Source organism: Coptis chinensis, chromosome 4 (genome assembly GCF_015680905.1).
Source record: "Coptis chinensis isolate HL-2020 chromosome 4, ASM1568090v1, whole genome shotgun sequence".
NCBI lineage: Eukaryota > Viridiplantae > Streptophyta > Magnoliopsida > Ranunculales > Ranunculaceae > Coptis > Coptis chinensis.
Window position 1 is genome coordinate 83,795,510 of NC_141459.1, and position 14,028 is coordinate 83,809,537.

The window sequence follows — 14,028 nt, forward strand, 5'->3', positions numbered from 1 at the left end:
TGGAAAAATCAGACAATTGGAGCACTCACATAGACTCCAATTTTTTGTAAACTCTATTACTAATTACAAAAAAATATGATATAAAGAAGGAAACAATCCCATCTAGAGTTTCACAGATTCTCCAAATTTTCCTAAACATTATAGCTAATTACGAAAAAAAAAAATAGGAGACAAAAAAACTAAATTGCTAAAAACGATAGTTTCCACCGAAAATGATTTTTCTAAAACTCTTACGCCTCAAAGAATAGTTTACACACTAATCTTAGGTGAAGTTTAACATAACAAAGTTTCTTTCTAGAAAAAGACAATGAAATAACGAAGGAAAAAATGAATTGAGTTCCCTGAACATTTACTTTCTACATCTGTTAAACTCACATGTGACTGGGACAAAAAAGGAAAAATAAAACTCAACTAATCATAAAATAAATAACAGTGTACACCCAAAACTACGCGGACAACAAATAAAATTGTATTGTATGCACTATATGTCTATATGGGCCTAAACAAATAAAGTTGGATAAATTTAATGCACCATCCACTTTGGGATTTAGACATTTAGTCATCGTTGAGGATTTAAAAAACCACAGTAATTACGACATATTCCAATTAAATTTCTGAATTTATAATTTTTTTCAACACTATAATGTAATTTTCAATTTTATAATATACCAAACCAAAACAAATTACAATGGAAAATTAAATTATACAAAAAATAACATCACAAAACATATAATAGAAAATTTTGCATTCATTCTAATACAAGCTCACATGTATATAAAAAAAATAAAAAAAATAACGACAAACCAATAATGGCAAATATTTTAAAATATATATAATACTACATTAAACTAAGCTCAAAGAACAATTAATAGGAAACTGAAAACTGGATGCAAATGCATCGAACTAACTTCAAATAATATTTAAAGAAAAATCGAAAACTTGATGCAAATGCAAACATTAAACTAATCTTAAAAAATAATTAATGGAAAATCGGACTATGGATACAACTGCACTAAACTAACCTCAAAGAATAATTAACGGGAAATCAAAACGTGGATGCAAATACATCGAATTAACATAAAAAAATAATTATCTGGAAATCGAAAACTTGTTAGAAATGCATTAAATTAATGGGAAATTATAAACTAGATGCAACTGTATTGAACTAACATCAAAGAAAAATTAACTATAAATTGGGAACATGATGCAAATGCGTAGAACTAATCTTAAATAATAATTAAGGAGAAATCGGAAACCGGATGCAACTGCATTAAACTAATCTAAAAAAATAAACTAGATGCAAATGCATTGAACTAACCTCAAAAAATAATTAACGGAAAATCGAAAATTGGATGCAAATTCATTGAACTAACCTCAAACAATAATTAACAGGAAATCGAAAACTAGATGCAAATGCAACCTTATCGAATAATAAACGAGAAACCAAATGCATTAAAATAATCTCAAAGAATAATTATCGCATTGAACTGACATAGAAGAACAATTAATAGGAAATAAGAAATTGGATGTAAATGCATTGAACTAACCGTATTGAACTAACCTCAAAAAATAAATAATGGGAAATTGGAAACTAGATGCAACTGCATTGAACTAACATCAAAAAATAAATAACGGAATTAAAAATCAGAAACTGGATGCAAATGCATTGAACTAACCTCAAAACATAGTTGTGTTATATGTTGTGAGAATGTCTCGATAAGTATAGTTTTGCATTTAAAATAGTGTTTATCTTATCTCTTTTCGTATGATTGGGAACGCCTTGCTATTCAAGTAGCTTCAATATGAACTTCGCCTTATTAGGCAATCTCTCAAAACTTCAATCAAACTTCTATTATTAAACAACAAAATGAAGTTGAAGGGATTTATCAAGGGCGAGTTCTTTTTTTTTAATGGATAGTGGGGTTTTCACGTTATAAGAAATTTGGATGAGTGATCAATATAATATTCATATATAATAGTTCTGCATATATAGTTGCAAATATATAGGTTTTTTCTGCAGAAAGAGGTCTAAAGCAAGGCGACCCTCTATCTCCTATGCTCTTCGCATTTGCAGAGGACTGCCTCAGCAGAGGTATATCGAAAATGGTTCAAGATGGAAAAATACAGCATATGGTGGTCAATGCCAAGTATTGTAGCCCTTCTCACCTTATGTTTGCAGATGACATTTTCTTATTCTGCAATGCTAATATGAAGTGTATTAAGAATATTTTGCAGCTTCTAAACCGATATCAGGACACTTCTGGCCAGTTAGTAAACAAGGGCAAATGCAAAATCTTTTTAGGCCCTATGTCTCAAAGTAGGAGAGTGCGAATACAGGAGACTCTGGAATAAATAAAGGAAGGTTTTTGCCGAAAAAATACCTTGGTGTCCCCCTCATTACAGGAAGAGTGACTAAAGCGGCTCTTGCACCTCTAGTGGACAGAATCAGAAGAAAGGCTTTAGGGTGGGCAAGAAAGATGCTATCTTTTCAGGGCAGAGTGGTTCTAGCAAGACATGTGCTTAACAACATTCCTGTCCACAACATGGCTATTTATAGATGGCCAAAATCAGTTATGAAGGAATGCGAGAGCATCATCAGAAACTTCATCTGGAGTGGCAATCCAGCCGAGAGAAAAACAATAACAGTATCTTGGGATAAGACATGCAAACCGGTGGAGGAAGGCGGGCTAGGGATAAGACGATTGCAAGACATCAATCTTGCAATGCTCATGAAACAAGCTTGGTGTCTACTAATAGAAGACGGTGACTGGTCATCTTTTATGAAGGGCAAGTACACTAACAGAGTTGGGGGATGGTCCAACTACAAGTCATCAACAGTGTGGCTGGGAATACGATGGGCCCTCACGGAAATGGCTCCTTTTCATGGATGGATAGTGGGCAATGGCAAGGATATAAACATATGGAGGGACAACTGGCTACTGAGGAAACCTATCTGCGATTTCTTCCAGGAGGACAGGAAAGGAGATTATGAAGCTTCAAGCTACTCTGGTTGATTGCATACATGAAGAGGATTGGCATTTTTCTAACAACATGGCTCAAGTGCTAAATCACATTGGCATGGAAGAGGCAGAAATTCAACAGCCACATAGCACCCGAGAAGATGAAAGAATATGGATATCAACGCATAATGGACAATTCACTGTCAAATAAGATGAGGACATAAGAGCCAAGGCCCAAGCCCCGTATGGTGTAACTTCATATGGAGTGCACATATCCTACCAAGGACACAAGGAATAGGTTGGAAGTTGGCTCATGGTGCCGCAAGAAACGGATGAACGACTAAAAAGAAGAAAATTCCAAATTGGCCTCGCGATGTAGCATCCGGTAGGGAACAAGAGGAAACATTGGATCACCTTCTATTCCAATGCGAACCGCAAAGCGGGTGTGGTAGTATCAGGGCAGTGCTTGAACTCACCCGAGCATGGAATCTCCTCGAACGATATTCAGCAACAAGGTAAGCACTACGTACATTAATTCTAGATATGTGGAAGGCATGCTCCCGACCCGGCCTAGTGAGTCTATGGAAGAATCGCAACAAGGTAATGTATGACAAAAAGAGTTCCAACTTCGAGAAATCTGCTTCTTGGTTCGAAGGCAACAAATGGGGCTTATCATAAGTCCTCGGGACACATGAAGAACTTCGATGAGAGATCCGAAGGTACTTCGAAAGCATTCAAACTCAGCCACAAACTTCAAAAATCTCCAAAAATCTTGAATATTCTTGAATCTTCCAATCACCGGAATATTAAAGATGAATGCGGATGGAAGTTCTAGGGGTAATCCGTATCTTAGGGTGGGGTCTTTGTTTATAGAGATCATAATGGGGCTTTCCTTGGGGCTGCAGCGGGGATTAGGAGTTTCTACCAACTACATGGCGGAGACATATCGCGATTGTGGAAGGAGTCACAAAAGCTATAGAAATGGGATGGAAGCATATATGGGTGGAATCGGACTCTTCTCGCAAGTAGTTCAAGCTTTCCAACAAGGTAATATGCACCGGAGAGTCGTGGGCACGATGGCAGCTATTACAAGCGCCAAAGCAACATGGATTAATATCACCTCAATCTGGAGGGAAACTAATTTGGGAGCAGATTGCTGTGCTAGACATGGAGCAGGGCTAACTAAAGGGCAAAGTGTATGGTGGCAGTCTCAACCTCCATTCGTGAGACATCTTGAGAACCACAATACTACGTACTTTAGATTTACTCACTAAGCACTGTTGTATTGAGAATGGTACATGGTTGTTTTATCCTTCTTAGTCCAGTCATGTCAGAATGTTCTTATTTTTTCTTCTTGTAACCTTTATTCTTTTAAGTTAATCAATTACCTTTAAGCAAAAAAAAAAAGTTGCAAATATTTTTCAGAATAATTAATATAGCATCACACGTTCATAGATAATCTTTGAAGATCCCACATAGTGAGTCATGTATAATTTAAAGAATAATTAACGGGAAATCGGGATCTATATAATTTTTGATGATCCCACATAGTAAATGAAACATAATTTATTTTTATGTTCTGTTTGAAGTTGGTATTACACACCACATTGGATAATTAAAAGAAAATCGGAAATTGGATTCAAATACATTGAATTGAGCTCAAAGAGTAATTAACAGGAAATTGAAAACTTTATGCAAATACAATAAACTAGACTCAAAAAGTAATTAACTAAAAATCGGAAACTGGTTGTAACTGCATTAAACTAACGTCAGAGAATAACTAACGAGAAATTAGAAATTGGATGCAAATCCTTGAAAAATATTTAACGGGAAATTGGAAACGGTACACAAATACAACAAACAAACTTCAAATAATAATTAAAGGGAAATTGGAAACTGAATGCAAATGCATTGAACTAATCTCAAAAAATAATTAACAGAAAATCAAAAACCGAATGCAACTGCGTTGTAACTGCATTAAACTAACGTCAGAGAATAACTAACGAGAAATTAGAAATTGGATGCAAATCCTTGAAAAATATTTAACGGGAAATTGGAAACGGTACACAAATACAACAAACAAACTTCAAATAATAATTAAAGGGAAATTGGAAACTGAATGCAAATGTATTGAACTAATATCAAAAATTAATTAACAGAAAATCAAAAACCGAATGCAACTGCGTTGAACTAACCTCATAGAATAATTGGTGGGAAATCAGAGACTAGATGCAAATGCATTGAAATAACCTCGAAGAATAGTTAACAAAAAATCAGAAACCGGATGTAATTGCTTCGAACTAACCTTAATGCATAAATAATAAAAAACTAGATGCAGATATATTGAACTAACCTCAAAGAGTTATTAACGGGAAGTTAGAAACTGTATGCAAATGCAATGAACTAATCGCAAAGACTAATTAACGAAATATCAAAAAATTGATGCAACTGTACTGAATTAATCTCAATGAATAATTAACGGGAAATCATAAATTTGATGCAACTACATTGAACTAACCTCAAAAAATAATTAATGGAAAATCAGAAACTTGATACATATGCATTGAAGTAACCTCAAAGAATAATTAACTAGAAATCGAAAATTGGATGCAACTACATTGAGCTAACCTCAAAGAATAATTAATGGAAAATCAGAAACTGGATACACCTGCATTAAACTAAAATCAGGTATTAACTAATGGTAAATCAAAAATTGGATGCAATATCTTGAGGAATATTTAACGGAAAATCAGAAACTTGATACAAATGCATTGAAATAACCTCAAAGAATAATTAATGAGAAATCAGAAATCGGATGTAACTAGGTTAGAGGTTTCCAAATTAACTGAAATTTTGTGGAGATGGTCTTTATGGTGAGTAGATGATATACACAAAAAGTTGGGTTTAAATTCATTTTCTAGGTAAAATTTTACTTACGTACTTATTTTAACTAAAAATAAGTATATACTTCTACGATCCGGATATATATATACAACCCAGCTCCTAAAATGGCCTTAAATAAGGACCAAATCTAAAACAACCCACAACTTTACTTACAAAATGATTTAAAACCCAATCTTTTGTGCATATAATCTACTAACCATAAAAAATATCTCTACAAAAATTCAACTTATTTGACAATTTTTAACATTGACAAAAGATGATTGTAAAAACTGAACATTTCTGGACTGTTATATATTTTTTCAAAAGTGGACAACAATTTTTATCTAAGTTAGAGGATATCAAACGAGTTGAATTTTTGTAGAGACGTTATTTATGGTTAGTATATCATATGCACAAAAGATTAGGTTTTAAATCATTTTGTAGGTGAAGTTGTGGGTTGTTTTATAAGGTCATTTTAGGAGCCGGGCTGTATATATATAAATGAGTTGAATTTTAGGAGTCGAGTTATATAAATGGGTTGTTTTATAAGGTCCTTTTAGGAGTCGACTTATAATGAGTTGAAATGAGTTGAATTTTTTTTAGAGATGTTCTTTATGGTTAGTAGATCATATCGTAAAAATATTAGGTTTTAAATCATTTTGTAGGTGAAGTTGTGGTTGTTTTCGATTTGGTACTTATTTAAGGTTCTTTTAGGAGCCGGGCTATATATATATATTACATGAAAAATCTAATTCAAGAATCTGTCGTAGGTAATTCGTAGATGTTCTATTGACAATAGGAAACTAGGCATAGTGTCCCACCATTGACAACTACCCTTTGGCATCATTGCTCCACCACCTTACATATACTAGTATGATGTACACACGTTGTGCGTGTTATATAATACACGTTTGTAAAAATACAAACGCACACACACACACACAAATATGTGTGGAACCCATATGTGGGCTCATCATATAATTTGGTTTGGGTCAATAATGAGTTTAGTAAATAGAAATAATAATGGTTTTCATGTTTTTGCAGGTTTTGATACGTAAACAATAAAATTTCTGCAAAATCGGCATTTTTGGCATAGAAACAAGGTGAATATGTTAATTGGAAACAAAACATTTCTATTAAGTCCAAAAGAAGCCCATTGGAACCTTAAAAAGATCATATTTCAAGCCCATGAAGTCTGGTCAAAATAGTCAATTCTGTGTCAAACATGGTCAATCCTTGCAGAAAAGACAATGAAACTTAAAAAAATCATATCTTTTGATTCCAAACTCCGATTTGGGCGTGTGACCTGTCAAAACGATCAGCACGACGAGCTCTACGCAATGGTATATAACTTCTATAAATTGACTCGACTAGAAATTAAAACAAGTTCGAACCAAGACAAAGTAAAAAGTGGGATGTAATCTTGGCCACCCATTTCACTCCTTTATAACTATAAATAGGAGGGGTGGTGCTCTCAATAAATTGGCCCATTCACTTATGGCCTTCTAGCTAATACAATTCTTCTCGCATTCTTTTCTTTCTCTAAATTAGTAAGTAGGAGTAGGATTAAATTAGTTTTAGAAATAGTTGTAATTTTAGTAATAAAATTCACTTCTTCTTCTTCCATTTTCATTCTCTTTTCGTGTTTAATTTACTTATTTGTTATTGATGAGCTTCTAATGACAATGGGGTAATACTCTCAATTGGAGAGTTAAATGAAACCCCAAGAAGAAGTTTGATGTAATAGATTTAGTGATAAGCACCCAAAACTGTAATATTAAACCCCGTAGAGATATAGCATTTTGGTAAATTATGTGTTTAATAATAATAAAATAAATGTATTTTTGTACTTTTGTAGATTTTCATAGTTAATGTGAATATGATGATAAAACTTGCATCAAAGTACGGGAATACTGTGCATACTTGAAGTTTTCCCACTCAACCCCAGTGAAGTTTAACAGAGCCTGACTAGAGCCGAAGATTCCAAAGGGACAAAAATATTGCAGAACGGGTCCATGTGTAAAGGAACATCAAACTTCCGAACCTCACATCTTTCAAACTTGGACGTCGATTTCAGCAAGTGAACTGCCAGAACAATCAGGGCGACGAGCTCTACGTAAAGACAGAAAGTTATAAAAAATGTCAAAATCTGAGCCGCCACTGGACACAACACGTGGACCCACTCTACGGGCCCATAAGAAATGATGAGTCATCATGCATAGACAAGTGGCAAGACACTTGTGTGCCACCTTGCAAATGAAGAAAAGACAAAACAAGAAATTAATACATGATTTGATGTTTGGAAAGAAGAAAGGACAAACTTTGTTAAATACAAAGTTTGGATTTTTAGAAATAGGAAAGGACAAAACTTATAAATGGAAGGCTTCACATGAGATTCAAAGAGGGGGTATATAGTTTGATGTTGGAGAAAAAGGGGAGGGGACTTAATTCTTGCATATTTCCTTTTCGTTGTTACATTTTCATACAGTAGTTTTTTTTTTTCCTTTCAAGCTTTTGTATTTGGTACAGTAAATATTCACTTCAATAAAACCTATTTTTCTTCAAGTTAAATTCCTGTTCTTTATTCATTTCTTTTTACTTATTCATTGCATACAACAAGAACAATCAATCTATATAAGGACCATGAGCTAAAATCCTCCTAAGGGGAGGGTTAATGATGCTCATGTGAGTATCAGGGTGCAATTTAGTGTTTTAGAATCACTATTTAGGAATTAGGTTTAGATTATGCATCCGGCCCCAAAATGACTGAGTCTGACCAAAGTTGGGGTGCTGATGCTCCAGACCAGTCTCACGCGAAACCCAGGTAACACTAGGTCCAGTCTCGTGTGAGACCCTATGGTGGCCATCAGCCCTCTAGTTTGTCCAGCTGATGTAAAATCAAACCAGGAGCTAAAGAGATATTCTAGAGATGGAATGTTAATTCAACTCCTCATGCTAGTGAAATGAACTCAGAGATGAGTGCATCTCACTAGGGATCGACACTTGACGCCATTTCGGGTTTGTCTATGAACTAGAGATAGATTAGAGCTGTAGTGATATGGTACTTTAACTTTTGAAACTGACCTTGCCTGATTATGATTAACCCTTTTCTTGTATCTCTCTTTCTCTCTATTTAGTTTACGTAGCAATCAATCGTTCTAAGTTTTAGTTAAGCAACATAAGAAACAAACTAAAATCCTACTCACTAATCCTTTAAAGCTATAAATCTAGTTGTGAACCTTGCCTAGTCCTAAGGTATGGACGATCCCTTACTTGAGCTATGCTATCAACCTACATGAGTAAGGTAACTTGACTAATCGGACGTTTACGGACTTTGGACTTTGGATTGTTGACTCAAAAGGACAAAACCTGAAATTACCGTTTATCATTTAGTTAGTTTGATTTTATTAGGAATTATGATATTTTTATGTTTAGAGCTAAAAGAGATTTTATTTCACTCATAGAAATAATATGGCCAGATTTCATTGCATACATATAACTATGATGTTAATGGAGTTCTATATGCTTGTAGTTGGTTATTAGAGATGATAACACAACTACAAAGGATCAATTATAACTACTTGTCTATGATTAGTTATTGAAATCAAATTAGTAACATTTATTGCATTTGAAAGAATCCTGAGGTGGAGTTTAATTTCTCAAATCTCTATCACCTCTTCCATAATCTAAACCACATTCTTTTATGGGGAATTTTGACTTAACCCCCCAAAACTATGTAGCGTTTTGACTAAACCCCCCATTTTTAAAATCATTTGAGTTTGCCCCCCCACTACGTCAGTTTTATCTGTGACAGACGTTGGTATTTTATATATTGACCATTTTGCCCTTATGATATGATAGAGCCGTTGGGTTTTATTGTTTTGGGATTTTTTGACTTAACCCCCCACAAAATTTAGCATCGAATTTGAGTTTACTCCATTAGCAAAATTGAAAAGAAAAAAACTAGGGTTAGTTAGTGTTACCCCACATGAGCCAATTAGGATTTCCCCCCTCACTAGATGGCCAATTAGGGTCTCCCCCCCTAAATACACACAAAAAAAACACGGTCAACCCAAGTTGACTTTTTGTGTGTGTGTGTGTACTTAGGGGGGAGACCCTAATTTCCCCATCTAGTAGGGGAGAAATCCTAATTGGCTCATCTAGTTTGGGGGGGGGGGGGGTAATACTAGTTAACTCAAAAAACTAAGGAGAAAAAAAAATGTTTCTCCCATATAGGGGTGTGCATGGGTCGGGTTTGGGTCTAAACCGATAACCAAACCAATCCTATCGGTTTATATTTTGTTGGAACCGAATCGGACTGAACCGAACTAATTTCTAGCCGAATCGGTACCTGAATCGACCAACTGGGTTACGGTTTCACCAATGTTAACCTACCCAAACCGACCAGGGGTAAACTCAAATTTGACACTAAATTTTGTAGGGTTTATACGAAACTTACAAAACTCTAAAGCCTATTGAATGGGAGGGGGGGGGGGCAAACTCAAAACACTACATATTTGTGGGAGGTTAAGTAAAAAAGCCCTAAAACTAGGGCTGGAAATGGTACGGGATGCGATCCGAATCCATTTTAACGGATATGGTTTCTATGTTTTTGACTAGAATCCGACCCGAATATTTGAAAACCTGAATCATTTTAACAAGATTTATATTTTGATGCCTAAAAATTAATTTATATCTTACATTTATATATGAAAATTATTAAAATAATGTGTTTTTTGGTGTTTTTTAATGGATATGGATATCCGAAATCCGACCCGAATCCGGATGGTCCAAATATGGTAAAGAATTTTGAGTGAGAATTCGACCCGAACCCGCTCTATTTCCAGCCCTACCCAAAACAATAAAACCCAATGGCTCTATCTTATCATAAGGGCAAAATGGTCAATAGATAAAATTCCAACGTCCGGTACAGACAAAATTGACGGAGTGGGGGGCAAACTCAAATGATTTTAAAAATAGGGGGTTTAGTCAAAACGCTACATAGTTTTAGGGGGTTAAGTCAAAATTCTCTTTCTTTTATTTTCTTTTTAATAGTTAGATTTATTATCTTATTGTTCAAAATAGTACAAACAAAAACCCAAAAAATTAAAAGAAAACCCTTATCTCCTCCCCAACTATTTGTCTTCAACTTGATTTCTTTTTCGACATCGACATCCCTCACCAAAATACTAAACATCAATTATCGATTTAAAAAATTTGTTTGGAATTTCGATTAGAAAATGTCGAAATTTATTAGAAATTTTTTCTGGTAATTTAAAATATAAAACTGCCGAAATTTAGGTTAAAGACAAAATAGTAATATGCAAATTTCTATGGGGGGCAAATCTGGAAAGAAAAAAGTGACCAAGAGTCACACAAAAAATTACTAAAGTATTATTGTATTCACGGCCGGCTCTGAGGGGTAGGCAACATAGGCAGTTGCCTGGGCCCTCACATAATAGCCAAATAAAAAGGACCCCAGTCAGTGACACTATACTAGGCCCAATTTGCCATTAGTGTATGGAAAAAATGTTACTGGAAGGAGTTGAACACAAGTTGTGAATATTGAAGGTCATCACTAGGGCATTCAATGGATCGGTTTGGGTCGGGTTTTGAAAAATCTGAATCCGAACCGATAAGAAAATTGGGAATCCGAAACCAAATCGAACCGATAATATTATGTTTAATCCGAAACCGAACTGAACCGATAAGATATATTACAAACCGAACCCGAACTGACTCGAACCGAAACTATAAAATTAATTAAATTTTAAATTAAATTAATTAATTTTAACCACACAATTGATAAACATATACAAAATTAATCATAAATATTACTAAAATGTTATCTTATCGGTTCGGGTTCATATCGGTTCGGTGGAGGGCAAACCCAAACCAAACCAATATCTTATCGATTCGGTTCGGTTTTGGGTCGGTAGAGGGCAAACTAAATTATCAAAACCCAAACTGTTTTTTATCAGTTTGGTTCGGATCGGTTATCGGGTTATCGAAACCCATTGATAGCTTTAGTCATCACCACTAGACTACCGCATCATTTTGATGTTATTAGAGCCTTAAATTTTATATTATTACTATCAACAAATTTGCAAATGATTTTTCACTTGTTTTTTTGGGTTTTACAAGGGACCAATCTATGAGCTCGCCTAAGGCCCCCACAAACTTAGAGCCGCCCTGATTGTATTACTGTAGGTAGATGTGGGATTTTTAAGGTAGTAAAGATGGAGATAGGCAAATGCCAACTAGCAAAGTTGGTAAAACCTATGGGTGATGATACTAGAGGTTTGGGGTTCGAACCTCTGTTGTACCAGAACCTCTGTTGTACCAATGAGTTACTGATCTCGTTTAAAAATAGGATTATCAATCAACCAAAAAAAAAAAATGGAGATATTAAAAATTGAACAATGAGTCACATGCATCAATATAGTTTGAAATTCCAAAAATTGGATAAAAATTTCCCAAACGACAAAAAATTCGACATGGTATATACATCACACATTTCACAATCAGCACTTAGAGAAATCTACATAAAATGAGAAATGAGATAAGTACATATCATTATATCAAGTTTTCCTACGAAAATTTAGACTTGACTTGAGATTTTTTTTTTATGGGGTTGAGCTCGAGGCAGACCCCCTACCTGTTGATTAACCTTGTGAAACTTACATAAGGATCAAAACTATCTTCTACTGCTTGTAGACGTGTTTAAAATACTCCATATCACTTTTAAGTCTATAATTTTGCAAAGTCAGGTAAGGTAAATTTATTTGTTAAAAAATAATATTATTCTTAATACATTAGCTGATGAGATTACAATATAATTGACCATTTCATCTCGTATCAATGGTGATTATTGAAGTGGTGGCTGGGTACCTTTATATGGGAGGATTTCATGGCACCAAATAATAGATATTGGTAACTTAAGCAAATATACTTTAGATTCTTCTAAGTTCACCTGGGGCCAGGGGCGGAACTAAGACTTCTACTCTCCGCGGGCTAAAAGATGATATGTAAGTGTGGGGCGGTGGAGGCTCAAATAGAACCAAATGTTGCACCGGTCACTTATTGATCGCCGGAATTTGCTTATCTTTTTTTACTGCCATGGTATATGGATTGAATCACCACATGTAAAATTGAAATCTACTTTGACGGAAGAATATGGCACGTTAGTTAGCTATTGAAAGTTCTCAAAACAAAAGTTAAAGTTTCATATGGTTCAATTTCAAAACCCAACCTCCACCTTCAAACAATTAATTTCAATCAAGAAATAATAGTTGATGAGACTATTAGCAGAACCATCATCCTCAATCAGCTTTCAGTGACGAATAAAGAAAGAGATGCTAGCAGCAAAGCCAAAAAAATCTTTGTAAACCTATTGTAAGGGAGTGATATCCCCCTTTAGGAATATCAAGCGCGTACTCAGCACGGTGGAACTATCACACCGACCTGTGGAACCAGATCGCACCTATAAGCTAAGAGAACGTTCCAGCACAGTTCGCACCAGTACTCGAACCAGGCTATAACGTGACTCAACTTGCCTTCTAGAAGCAATCATGAGCAAAGGAGCATATGCACGGATCATTGCCACCAGCTACTGACCACTGCCGCAAGCTACTTGCCCAGATTACTAATCTCCATCATCACAGCAGACCTATAAAGGCAGGTCTCGCACGTCTCCTTGATCTAGACCCCACGTTGGTGATGCACTTTACACGTGGTGGGCAAGGATTCATTCTAAACATCTATAAATACCCCTCCTATGAACTACGCCAGACCTGATTCTTCTCTCCCTCACAAATCGAGAGCAAGATACGTAGGCAGTTCGCTCCTAAGTCGAACTCGGTCCCCATAATATTCCTTTTCAGTTCCCATCCAACTTTATATGTAAAGGAAAGCTAAATCACGCCTTTACACCCATCTTTTTGAATATGGTAAACTCTGTGTATACTTACACTATAGACAATGGAAGAAAGAGGTAAGATACAGTCTCTGTTTTACTCACTTTCTTTTTTACTTTCTTTTTATTTTTATTTTAAAGTAATGTATGTAAGCGTGTACGGCCACTTTCTTTTGGTCAGCTAGAGGGTGAACGGTTCTACTAATACTATTTTTTCTTTTATATCAAAAGGACCTCGGGCTGAAACCTGGTCTAGCCCTCTCCTGGGTC